At 37.8% G+C, this 14,214-nt stretch overlaps 1 pseudogene; it reads right to left on the reverse strand.

The window, feature by feature from the left end:
- The window catches only part of LOC122150191, an 83,714-nt pseudogene extending 83,016 nt beyond the window's left edge, over nucleotides 1-698 (reverse strand).
- Nucleotides 699-14,214: the final 13,516 nt, after the last annotated feature.

A 14,214-nucleotide genomic window follows, 5' to 3' on the forward strand; every position in this document is an offset into this window, starting at 1 on the left:
ATTTGCTCAAGCAATGAAACCACATCAGGAACAATAGCTGCAATTGGAGTCACCACCTGATTAAGTTTATGATAATCTACTGTCTTTCTCCAAGATCCATCTGTTTTTTGCACAGGCCAAATAGGTGAATTAAATGGGGATGTGGTGGGAATCACCACCCCTGCATTCCTCAAGTCCTTGATGGTGGCAGTAATCTCTGCAACCCCTCCAGGGATGCAGTACTGCTTTTGGTTAACTATTTTTGTGGGTACAGGCAGTTCTAATGGCTTCCACTTGGCTTTTCCTACCATAATAGCCCTTACTTCACATGTCAGAGAGCAAATGTGGGAATTCTGCCAATTGCTGAGTATAACTATTCCAATTATGCATTCGGGCACTGGGGAAATCACTACAGGATAGGTTCAGGGACCCACTGGACCCATTGTGAAATACACCTCGGCTAAGACTCCATCAATAACTTGACCTCCATAGGTTTCTTCTCTGACTGGTGGGCCACAATGACACTTTGCATCTCCTGGAATTAGTGTCAATTCAGAGCCAGTGTCCAGTAATCCCCAAAAAGTCTGATTATTTCCTTTTCCCCAATGAACAATCACTCTCGTAAAAGGCCTCATATCCCTTTGGGGAAGGCTAGGAGAAAGACTGACATTATCAATTTTTGGCAATGTATTGGGGTCCTTCCTCAAAGGGACCTGGCTTCACTTTCATTCATGGGGTTGTGGGCCTGTAAACTGACTCATGTCTGGGAATTGATTGAGAGGTTGTGACTCTGTCTTCTGGCGATTCAATCTAGGTTGCTGTTCATGTGACCTAGAATTCTTCTGTCTATATAGATCAAGTAAATATTTAGTAGGCTTGCCATGTATTTCACTACGAGAAACACGATGAGCAAGTAGCCAATGCCATAATTCCACATGAGTCAGACTATTCTGATTAGTGTTCCAACTCTGCTGTCCATTATGGTAAGCACGCCCACCTTGCCTTTTCGATTAACTGCTGCCACTTGGCCCCTCCTACCACAGGGTCCAATCAGCACCATTGTAGTTAAGTGTTTTAGTTCAATTAGGACTGTCCCCACTGTCAAATCATGTTTACATAAAATAGTAATCACAGCAGTCTTCGATGCTGGAGCTCCCTTCACAGATTTATTCCTCACAGTACTGGTGAAAGGTGTGTCTTCTGGACTCTCCATTTCTGGCTCTAGGGGTCTAATACGATAAATTCATTTTAACAGGCCAATTTCCCTAAGCCTCTGGATACCTTCTTCTACATTAAACCAAGGCAGGTCTGGTACTTCAACCTGACTTAAGGTAGGCCACCGCATAACCCATGCCTCAGTAAACCAACCAAATAAACTATTAGATCCTTTCCTAACCTTTCGAGCTGAAACATTGAATGAAGAAACCATACTTAGTGGACCTAAATCAATAAACTCAGACTGATCTAATCTTACACTCCTTGCACCATTATCCCACACCCTCAGTAGCCATTCCCATACATATTCTCCAGGTTGCTGTCTGTACACGTTAGTAAAATCAAGTAGGTCCTTTCGGGTACAGTGTATCACCTCCTCAGTCACACTTTCTATTTCACCTCTTGGGGCTCGCTTGGACTTGATTTTAGTTATGGGTCTCATGGCAACAATGGGTGCTTGAGGCAGTTCCTGAGAGTATTCAGGAATGTCTTCCATGGCCTCTGCCTCAAACAAAGACCCAGAAGGAACAGTTTAGTTAATTCCATCAAAGTGAGGAGGAGGGGATAATGGTTTTACAGTAATCCGTTCAGATGGGAGGGATTAAACAGAATGTACAGGCTCCATATCCTGATCTCCCTGATTATCTGTTCATATGTCCCCATTCCAGGTTTCAGGATCCCATTTTTTTCCAATCAATGTCCTCACTTTAATGGCAGACACCATTCTGGATTGGCAATTTAGCTGGCATTGTAACTCAGCCACCCTTACAACAAGACTTTGGGTTTGTTTTTCAGCAATATCAGCTCTTTTACTAGAAGATATAAGGCTTTCTTTCAGAGCACAGCTGGAAGCATTGAGGTCTTTTATGTGCCGCTTAAGCCAATACTCAGCAGCTTTGAGCTCATCTCGCTCTTTCACCAGTTTGTCCAGTGTAAGTAGGATCAACCAACCAGCTTCTTTATACTCCTCATTCTGACAAAATTGCAAAAAAGTATCAAATATCTGATCACCCAGAGCATCACTTCTCACAAGTACTTGATCTACTGGTGGTGCTCTTTCACGTATTAATTTTGCCACTTCATACCACGTATTAGTAGGGCCCTCTTTACTAGCAGACGTAGAGTCACTAGTTTCATTAAAATTAATCAAACTGGAGAACCAATCTAGGAAGCCCATCCTTATGATTTTGTGTCTCTAGAACCACTCCTGGTACCAAATGTGCTAGAATGGGCTCTCTAGAGAAACAAAAACCAGCAAAGCTTATGTGTATATATATATATATATATATATATATAAAGAGAGAGAGAGAGAAATTTATCTTAGGAAAATGGCTCACAAACATATAGAAGCTAGCAAGTCCAAAGTCCCTGGAGCAAACGTCAGTCTGGAGGCTTTTCTTAGTTTCCACAACTGCAAGGGCCAAGAAGCTCAAGGCTGGCAGGCAGTACACTGGCTGTTGACTCCAACAAATGATGAATGCAAGATCTCCAGGCCGAACGGTGGACTGCTTGCTCACGGAAGTTGTAGGCAGCACAACAGAATCCCGATACACAGAAGAATGTCTCTCTTCCCAGGATGTCCCTGGGTATCCTGGAAGCAGGCCACAATCCTAGGGAAACTCCCCCTGAAAAGATTGGCCACTCAAAACACAGTCATCTTATCCCATCATGAGAACAACCACAGAGAACTGGGGTCCAGCCAAGTTGACACACAGCCTCAACTATCACACCAAGCTAAGAATTTTCCAGTGTTCCAATTCATTAAATATTAGACAAATTTAACATAATGCTCCTGATGAGGTTCAGAGAAATTCTTGACTTCCTTGCTTTTATTACACTGTTTACGGGTGCATTTATGTATTTACCTCACTTTAACTTCAGCTAAGAGTAATACTCAATTCTTAATAATTGGTTTTGCTACTAATGTGTGTGTGTTTGTGTGTATGCACACATATGCATGAGGCTATGCAGATGTGCATGTGTGTTCCCTGGTCAATTATGGAGCACACTGTTGTGATTCATAGGGTTTTCACTGGCTGATTTACAGAAATAGATTGCCCGGCCTTCCTGAAAATGATATTTTCATCAATGCTGCGGTTCACACCCACTAGCCACTCCTTGGAAGGAAGATTGGACAATCTACTTCCACAGTGATACTGCCCTGGAAACCCAAGGAGGGGTCACTATGAGTCAGGTCTGACTTGACAGTACATAACAACAATAACAACAACAACAAGCATTACTACAGACTAAAGCACCAGTCCCACTACTTGTCTATCAATTTGTCATACTTTTATGGCTTGGGTGTTTCTCTGATGCTGAAAGCTATGATATGGGTATTTTAAGTACCAGCAGGGTCACCCATAGTTGACAGGTTTCATCAAAGCTTCCAGAATAAGAAAAAAGAAAGTCATCAAACATGAAAAGAAATGCATAAAGAATAATATCCTATGCATTACTGAGCTGAAAATGGATTGGTAGTGACCATTTTGAAGAAGACAGTCATGTGGTATACTATGCTGTGAATACCAAATTGAAAAGGAATGGTTGGTTTCAAATTCATTGTCAAAAAGAACATTTCAGGACCTATCCTGAAGAACAATGCTGCCACTGATTAGATAATACTCATATACTTAAAGGAAGACCATGTAATATGATTAGTATTCACATTTACTCATCAATCACTAAGGCAAAGATGAAAAATCAAAGATTTTTAACAACTTCACCAATCTGAAATTAATCAAACATACAAGCAAGATGCATTGATAATTACTGGTGATTGGTATGTGAAAGTTGGAAACAAAGAAGGATCAGTAGCAGGAAAATATGACCTTAGTGATAGAAACAATGCCAGAAATATCATGATAGAATTTTGCAAGACCAATGACTTATTCATTACAAATACTACCCCCCCTTTTTTTTAACAATATGAATGGTGACAAATGGGTCTAGCCAAATGGAATTCACAAGGATCAAACTGGCTATGCCTAGGAAATACATGATGGAGAAATTCATCAGTCAAAACAAGGCCAGGGGCTGTCTGTGGAACACACATCAATTGCTACTATGGAAGTTCATGTTGAAGCTAAAGTATAGAACTTTGAATATATCCCACCTGAATTTAGAGACCATCTCAAGGATTTGACTCATTAAACACTAATGACTGAAGACCAGATGAACTGTGGATGAAGTCAAGGATGTCATTCATGAAGAAAACAAAGAAATCATTAAAAAGACAAAAGAAAAAGAAAGACCAAAATGCATAGCAGAAAAGACTCTGAAACTTGCTCTTGAACAGAGTAGTGAATGTGAAAGGAAGAAGTGAAGTAAAAGAGCTGAACAGCATATATCAAAGGGAGGCTTAAGAAGACAAAGTAAAGAATTATAATGAAATGTGCAAAGACCTGGAGTTAGAAAACCAAAAGGGAAAAACACACTTGACATTTCTCAAGCTGAAAGAAATGAAGAAAAAACTCAATCTTCATGTTGCAATGTTGAAGAATTTTGTGGGCAAAATATTGAACTATGTAGGAAGTATCAAAGATGATGAAAGGAGTATACAGAGTCACTGTACCAAAAAGAACTAGTCAACATTCAGAAATTTCGAAAGCTAGCATCTGATCAAGAACTATAATACTGAAGGAAGAGGTCCAAGCTGCAATGGAACCACTGGCAAAAAGCAAGGCTCAGGAAACTGACATAAAACAAATTAAAATTCTTCAAGAAACAGATGTAACATTGGAAGCACTCACTAGACTATACTAAGAAATTTGAAAGGCAACTATCAGACCAACCAACTAGAAAAGATCCATATTTGTGCCCTTTCCAAAGAATGAAGAAATTATTGAACAATATCATTAATACCAAACATATGCTGAAGATAATTCAAAAATAGTTTCCAGTAGTACATTGAAATAAAACTACCAGAAAATCAACCTGATGTGTGAAGAGGATGTGGTATGTGGGCTATCATTACTGATGTCAGATGAATGGTTGGCTGAAAGCAGAGAAGACATTAAGTATATTTATCTGTGTTTTATTGACTATGCAAAAGCATTCTACTATGTAGATTATAATAAATTATGAATGACATTGAGAAGAATGGGAATTCCACAACACTTAATTGTGCTCATGAGGAACCTACATACATAGACCAAGAGACAGTTGTTCGAACAAAATAAGGGAATATTGCATGGCTTAAAATCAGGAAATGTGTGTGTCAGGGTTATATACTTTCACTGTGCTTATTCAATCTGTATGCTGAGCAAATAATCCATAAAAAGGAACTTGCATCAGAATTGTAGGAAGACTTGTTAAAAACATTTGATATGCAGATGACACATCTTGCTTGCTGAAAGCAAAGAGGACTGGAAAAACTGATGATCAAAGACCACAGCCACCAGTATAGATTACACCTCAATATAAACAAAACAAAACCTCACAAATGGACAAATTAGCAACACCATAACAAACAGAGAAAATACTGAAGCTGTCAAGGATTGTATCTTACTTGGATGCATAATCAACACCTAATGAAGCAGCAGTCAGAAATCAAAGGACATATTTCATTGTGCAAATCTGCTGCAAAAGACGTTTTTAAAATGTTAAAGAGTAAAGATGTTACTCTGAGGTCTCACCCATGGTATTTTCAATCACCTCCTATGCATGGGATTGCTAGAAAAGAATAATGAGAACCAAAGAAGATTTGATTCATGTGAATAATGTTATTGATAAAGAAGAAGAAGATTGCACCATGGACTTCCAAAAGAATGAATAAACCTGTCTTGCAAGAACTACAGCTAGAATGCTCCTTAGAAGTGAAGATGGCAAGATTTCATCTTACATACTTTGGACATGTTATCAGGAAAGACCAGTCCCTGCAGAAGGACATCATGCTTGGTAAAGTAGAAGGTCGGTGAAAAAGAGGAAGACTCTCCTTGAAATGTATTGACACAGTTGCTGTAACAATGCTGTCAAACAGAGCAACAATTGTGAGGACAGTGCAGGACTATGCAGTGTTTTATTCTGTTGCACATAGGGTCTCTATGAGTTGAAACCAACTCAGTGGCACCTAATCAAAACAACAACAAAGTGTTAGCTTTTGTAGTGTGACTAGGCAATTCATACATTTTACAAATCTAGTGATACAGACATACAGGTATATAGAGAAATATTAACTATAAATAACTGGTTGGAGAACACAGTATGGATTACACTTCAATATAAAGAAAACAAAATATGGTGCTATTGGGGCAAAGAATTTGGAGTGTCTAATATTTTATAGGAGAAGTTATAAATTAATATGGCAAGAAATAATATCTTCGATTAGAAGTCTTGGTGGTGCTGTGGTTAAAGGGTTCGACTTCTAACTGAAATGCTGGCAATTTGAATCCACCAGCCTCTCTGAGGGAGAAAGATGTGGCAATTGCTTCTATAAAGATTACAGCCTTGGTAACTCTATGGGGAAGTCCTTCTTAGGGGGTTATTATAAGTTGGAATGGATTGGACAGCAATGGATAATATCTTCAATTAAGTCTTATATTCATATAATATATATTCAACTACTCATAAATATAATATTAATACTTTTAATCTTTTAATCTAAAAGTCTCATCCAAAATCCAGATTCTGACTTTAGACTACAAAGCAGCTTTGATTTGGTTAACTGATTTATCTAATCTCTGTCTCCATATATGAGCAGTTTTGTCCTTAAAGACTCACTTTAAACTTTCTGATTATCCATTCCTGATTTCTTCTATCCTAGGACACTCATTATTGAGATTTTTATAATATAGCCTCAGGTTCTTCCTATTAGATAACTGTAAATAGCCTTGGCAATCGGTGATTTAATTGTGTAAGGCTCCAGAGACATCTGTCAGTATGTCATAATGTGGTGGCTTGCATGTTGCTCTGAGGCTGGAGGCCATGCTACTGGTATTAAAAATGCCTGCAGGGTCACCCATGGTAGACAGGTGTCAACAGAGCTTCCAGACTAAGACAGCCTGGGAAGAAGGAAGGAGCCATTCATTTCTCAAAAAATTAGCAGTGAAAAACTTAGGAATAGTAGTGAAACACTGTCTGATACATTACTGGAGTTCTTGGACCCACAATTAACACCCATGGAAGCAAGCTTTAGAAATGTACTTTCAATTCCCCATGTGGGTTTTGAGCTGACCCTTACAAAATATCATTATATAACTATAAAGATACTTTATATAACTATTTTAAAGTATTAACATGTATATTACTTTTAGCATGTTAGCAATTCGGCTTACTGGCTTACTTTTCCATGCTACAAGGTTTAAAGAAGAAATGTCACCCTGCCCGTAGAAATGTGTCAGAACCCACTCAACAATGGGCTTTTTTTAAAAAAATGTGATTCTATGGAGTCCTTGGGTGGTGCAAACAGTTAACATGCTCAGCTGCTAACTGAAAGGTTGGAGGTTGGAGATTGGAGCCCACTCAAAGATGTCTAGGAAGAAAGACTAGGTGATTTATTTCTGAAAATGAGCCATTGAAAATCCAATGGAGCATAGTTCCACTCTGACACATTTAGGGTAACCATGAGGCAGACTCCACTCAATGGCAACTGGAAAAATGTGATTCTCTTAGTTGCATCAGTATTTTGACCTACACAATTCTTGCCTTTTCTGAGCTCAAATAAAGAATGCCCAGGTTTATATTGCAAATGGTGGAGATCTATTTTCACTTTCTGTCATATATTTTGTCACTGATTTATTTTCTCTCTTAGCTATTTTGTAGAATCTACCTTCAGAATCTCCTCCAAAGTTTAATGAATTTGCTAGAAGTTCCAGCAAATCTTTAAAAAAGTAGTGGTATATGATCTTTAAAAATATAGTGGTACGTGTTCTGCCCTTTCAACCTGCCTCCCTTACAATGGGGAGGGAGCAGAATAGCAAGGAGAAAAAACTCAGGATGCTTGCCCTCTGAAATTCTACCCTGTTTGAACTCAGAATATTTCAGGGTGTGAAACAGATGCTATCTATTATATGAAACAATAGCATTTGAATCCATCAAAAAGGAAAGTTTGTTTGAGGAACCGGGGGATAAGTTTGAAGCTGAATTTTCCATCAGATACCTTGGTGCTCTAAGGGCACCGTGGGTTTGCAGGCAGAGGAACGACTTATTTGAGAATGTATTTGACAGAAATTGCAAGAGGATGAGTTGAGCACGCAGAACTCAGTCAGTTATTTATTTTACATTTACAAATCAACCTTCCAAGCTGAGCAGCTTTTGAAAATATTTGTGTCATAAATTATCTCAAGTGTCCTATAGTTCCTTCTGGTCGTGATGCTTTCCAAAGTCATTTGTTATTCAGAAATTTCGCTGGTGCATTCTATTAGCAATAATTTATGTTTGCCAATGAAACCTGAAGGGATAACTTGACACCTTGACATTTAATGCTGTGGTGAAGTAAAGTAAATTGGTGGTTTCTTATTGCCTGTACACTACCATAATTTATGCAGCTTTTCCACATATTGAACAATAACATTTGAATCCGTAAACAAAACTAAGAAATAATAGTTTAGAGGAACTCAGTCAATAGCTTGTATCTTATTCAATTTTTAACTTGCAACTAAAAATACATACACATTTTCAGATCTGTTTCCATAGATAATCTCTTCAAGTGTCTGGCTCAGCGGTGAGTACCTTCAGAGTAGATTTAAAACAGTCATCTTGACCCTGGTAATGACTATTGTCAATGTATTTAATTGCAGAGTTCTGTTTTGTAAAGGCTTTGCATCTAGATTGTATCCAAAGTTTAACCTGAGAGATTTTTGAATGGCTGATTAAAATATCTTCATGAATTCCATTACTGAGGAGTAGTAATGAGAAAAGAATCATCTCCTACATTTTCAAAGGATATTTCTCATACATGAATATCTTACATAACATACAAATTCAATAAGAATATATGAATTTTATCTCTTAACTTTATTAAATAGCATATTCCGTAGGTATTATGGTAAATTTATGTTCATAGAATTGTGGGTCCTCAACTCCTATGACTGTAGCAAGCTTGTTAGTTTATTTCAATACACTTTCTCCTCTACTACTCAGTTTACTGGAGGCTTAAAAGAAAAAAAAAAATAACTAATATTAATCTCTAAAATTTGCAAATAGGTTTTCCTCTCTCTGCTTACTTGAAAAAGCTAGAATAACTTTTGGTGAATCGAGACTGAAGAGTAGATCCAAGCCATTTAATTTATTATTGTTTTAGAGAGTGCATTGAGAGTTGTCAATGTTTGAAACGGTCTCTCTCTTTATCCAACATCCTTTTTAGAAAACTGCATCCAAACAGCATAAGAAGTTTCTTCTCTCTGTTCAATATCTGAAAATACACAGGCTTATTAGTTGCTGTATAGTTGTGAGAAAATAATTTCCTTAGCTTCATAAAAGAGCACAGTGTCATTAAAAAAAAAAAAAAAAAGATTTCAGTGCATTGGAAGCCCAGGTGCAGTTCTCAGACACTCTACAAGCTTGGTTTAGTAGAGATAGGAAAACAGCAGCATTCTTCATTTTAAATTTGGCTCCAGTCACTGCCAGGGCTCTAACTGCAGCGTTCTCTTTTTGCTAGTGAGCCTCAAGGACAGGCTGAGGTCACTGAATATTGCTTACAATTCAGAGGGCCAGAGATGCTGCTGAACAATGTGATTCTGCCACTTTCCTCCAGTATCTTATTTAGTGAGTCCTGATGTTGCAACTTTGGAGGCATATTAGTTGAAAGATTTCATTGTTCACATTTCCTTTCAGTTCATGGTAGATATAAATACCTAACATTCAGGAGGGTAATTCCCGAAGAATGTTAGAGGCTTTAGAATACATTTCAAAGCTAACCTCATATAGGTGAGCGGAAGGCAGAAAAAAGGCTGCCATTACTTAATCATCACAACTGATTATTTAATCATCATAGTTTTTGAAATTTAAGTACCAGATTTTTTAACCCAACTATTTTGGGACTTTTTTTGTATCCCTAGAAAAGGAAACACAGCAAAAAAAGAAAAGAAAAAAAAAAAAAAAAAAAAACCTGGTTTCCCTAAACAAATTGGTAACTCGTCCTTAATATGCACATAACAACAACAAACGTCCTTAATATAAAAAAAGGGACATGTGTGGCTCATACATCCCATACTTTACATTAGAAAGAGACAGAGAGGAATAGAGAAATGCAAATAGATTTTTTATATGGACAAGAGACCCTTTAGGGGGAAAAAAAAAAATCAAAACAGACTTCAGTGATTTAAACATATATACTTTGATTCAAAAGTATGCTGTCCACACTACTATAGTGGAGTTCTACTCTGTCCTAGAGGGTTGTTGTGAGTTGATATTCAAAATTGACTTGATGGCACACAAGGAACAAGGAATATACGTAATGAATTATTCTCAGATAAACCAGGAGTTAACTAAAGACACACTTATATGTTTTTCATTCATAGTCCATCCACACTATTGGTTTTCTTAGACTAATTATTCTGGTTACCTAGTGCCACTCTCACAGGAATTATACCACAAATGGGATGGCCTTAAAAAACAGGAATTTATTCTCTTACAGTTTGGAGGCTAAAATCAGAGTTCAGAGTGCCAGGCTAGAGAGGCTGTGTGAAAGCCCCTTGACCTTGGGCTTCAGCTCTGCCTCTTGCTCCAGGCCCACTGAAGCTAGAGACATCTCTTCACTCAGGGTGAAGCTAGAGACATCTCTTCACTCAGCTACTGGCTGCTGAGGCTAACAAGCCCAAAGTCGACAAATAAATTGCCACAGTCCTGTTGTTACCAAACCACACGGCAGGCCATTAACTCAAGTCCATTGAAAGTCCCAAGGTCGGCAGAGCATAGCAAGCTGCTGAACAACGACACAGCTACATGCAGGGTCCAAGCATGCCATAAGCTAGCAGGCCACATTCCCCAAGGCTTCTGCTTATATAAAGCAGGCCACATTCCCTAAGGCAGCTACTCAGCTGCTCACAGTAGATTCCACCATGGAGTTGATTACCACTCTCATCATGGGGAATAATACATCAAGCTGCCCAGCCACTCAACCAGGCCCAGCCAAGTGGACACACAAACTGAGCTACCACACTAATGTTTGAGATTTTATATACACAAATTTCCAAGAAGAAAAAATCACTGATTTCCTCCAAAATTTAAGTGAGAGTCATTATTGTGGTTCTTTCTACTATTATTATTCTGTCTCTTGTAAGTTTCTACTAAAACAACTTATGAAAAAAAATCAGTAAATGCAAATAGGGGAATTAACAAATAAGTTTGGAATAATGATAATATTTATGTGTGTGTGATTATGTATACACATATATAAAGAGAGAGAAGTAAAAGAAAAAAAAAGGAGAGAGAAGTAAAAAGGAGAAAGGAAGGAAAGAAGTAAAGATGGGAGTTCTTAATAATGGTTGTTGTTGTTGTTGTTGTTTGCCATCGAGTCGGCCCCGACTCATAGCGACCCCTCCTTGGGTTTCCGAGGCAGTATCACTACGGAAGTAGGAATGCCCAACCTTCCTTCCGAGGAGTGGCTGGTGGGTTTGAACCGCCAGCCTTCTGGTTAGCAGTCAAGTGCCTTAGCCACTATGCTACCAAATACTTGCTATGAGAAATATATTACTGTACTATTTTCTTCCACTGCTCAGTTCCCTTCAATTACTATAATAATTTCTTCCATCTTATAATGCAGACGGGTCTTGAGGGGATGGATTGAAAGATACTGGTAGGAAACCTAAAACTTCTCTAGCTTATTTCCCTGAAAGCCTGTGTGACATGATTGATAACAACTATCAAAAGCACAGCTACCATTTCTTAAGGACCCTTTCTTGGAAGTTAGTCTAGACATTATGTAGCAGCTGTAATCTTCCCAATAGCTTTGGAAGAAGAATACTATTATTCTCATATTAGAAATGTGGAAACTAATGTTCCAAAGGAAATGTAGCTTTTTCAAGACATATGACAAATAAGAGTCAGCCTTTGAACTGGTCTTACCTTCCTTTGCCAGTCCATTCAATTCGCACAGCAGAGATAGAAGAATTTGAATGCCCTCCATTACATTACCATGAAGTGTTTATTGTTGTTATTGTTTTACTGCAATACACTAAGTTGCCAGAGTGGTACGGTGGTTAAGCACTTGGCTGCTAAATGAATCATCAGTTGTTCAAACCCACCAGCCACTCTACAGGAGAAAGATGTGTCTGTCTACTTCCATAAAGATTACAGCCTTGGAAATGCTATTCCACCACTACCACTCACTGCCATCAAGTAGGATCTGACTCATAGCAACCTCTCCTTAGGTTTCTAAGGCAGTATCGCTATGGAAGTAGATTGCCCAACCTTCCTTCCCAGGAGTGGCTGGTGGGTTTGAACAACCAACCTCTGGTTAGCAGTCAAATGCCTTAGGCACTACACCACCAGATCTCTGGAAACCCTATAGGGCAGTTCTTTTCTATTCTAAAGAGTCATTATGAGTTGGAATTGAATCTACAATAATGGATTTGGTTTGGGTTTGGTAAAACACACTGATCAATGGCACTGCTATTTGGATAATATAAAGATGAGGTTAGTGGCTATACTATAAAAGAAATTATCAGGCTCTCTCAGGCCTAAAAATGCCCTCTCCTTATGGGTAGCATTTTCTGCTACCTTCTCACATACAGTTCTTAGTTCTTTATCTCTTGTTTTGTTTAAGATTCAAAGATTTAAGCAAAAGCATGGTGACTTAACAACTAGTACTATGTGATGAAGAAAAGAAATTACAAAGCAATGGAAAGAATGATGGAATAAAGTAAAAAAAAAAAACTCAGTCATATTAATAGTCACAGTATAGGAAACCTACTTGATTTTCAAAGCAAGGGAGAAATTGATACACAAATTCTTTAGTAGAGAGAAGAAGGTAGTTTACATTTACATGAATTAAGTATTGGTTGTTTTATATAATCCACTTACAGTTAAAGTTTTAGAATATATTTATGGTTGAAATAGCAAAAAAAGAAATATTTGTTGTAAGCTAACTTTTTTCTATAACTGAGTTCCAAGAGACTATTTGCTATGCATCCAGGTATATAAATGCATTGTTAGTTAACCTTTGAATGTTAAAAAAATGGAAATTTCCATTATTCTTATTACTTATTAATAAAGAAAATGTATGATGCTAATATTGTTGCTTACTGATCATCCTCAGGTAGCTAAATCAATGGATGTGGTCCATATGAAAAATGATTATAAATTCAGAGCTGGTGTAAAGGTCTGCTCAAGTCAACAGGTAATATTTAATTTTGCATAAGCTTGTCAATTATAATGCACTGTTGGTCTGTGTTTTCTCATTGCAAAAGCAAGATTATATATAGATATATTGATGAAAATGGGAAGAAAAAAATTTGAGGGTGGCGGTTCATGGACATAAAAGTCGGGGAATTAATAGCAACAGCTAGAGCCAAAAATGTAACAACTTCCCTAGTGCATCAGGAAAAAAAAACACTGACTCTTCCAGTCAAGGGTTTCTACTGTGTGAAGATAAATGGTTATAATAATATTCAGCACTTCCAAGCAAAGATCACAAGGTACTTTACAAACAAGTATGTCATGGTCTGAAAATGGAATAAAAATATGGGTTCCAGATCATCTGAAAAACTTAAATAGAGCAAGATACTCTATTTTGTAAAGAAAAGTCATAGACCAGCTTACAAAAGCCTCTGATGTCTAGAACAGCTTCTTTATAGTGGTATTATAATAGCTACAACTTTGTTCAGTCATCTTATTGCATGGAATAGCATGTTGTTGTTGTTGTTCTTGTTTGCCATCAAGTCAGACCGACTCATAGCAACTCCTTCTTGGGTTTCCGAGGCAGTGTCACTACGGAAGTAGATTGCCCAACCTTCCTTCCGAGGAGCGGCTGGTGGGTTTGAACCTCCAGTCTTCTGGTTAGCAGTCAAGTGCCTTAGGCATTATAGCATAGCATATTTTATTTGGAAAGTTTTTAAGGTCAGAAAGAGATTTATAGGG

This window comes from Orycteropus afer, unplaced genomic scaffold, assembly GCF_000298275.1.
Source record: "Orycteropus afer afer isolate SDZICR_OR568_19922 unplaced genomic scaffold, OryAfe1.0 scaffold00102, whole genome shotgun sequence".
NCBI classification, from domain to species: domain Eukaryota; kingdom Metazoa; phylum Chordata; class Mammalia; order Tubulidentata; family Orycteropodidae; genus Orycteropus; species Orycteropus afer.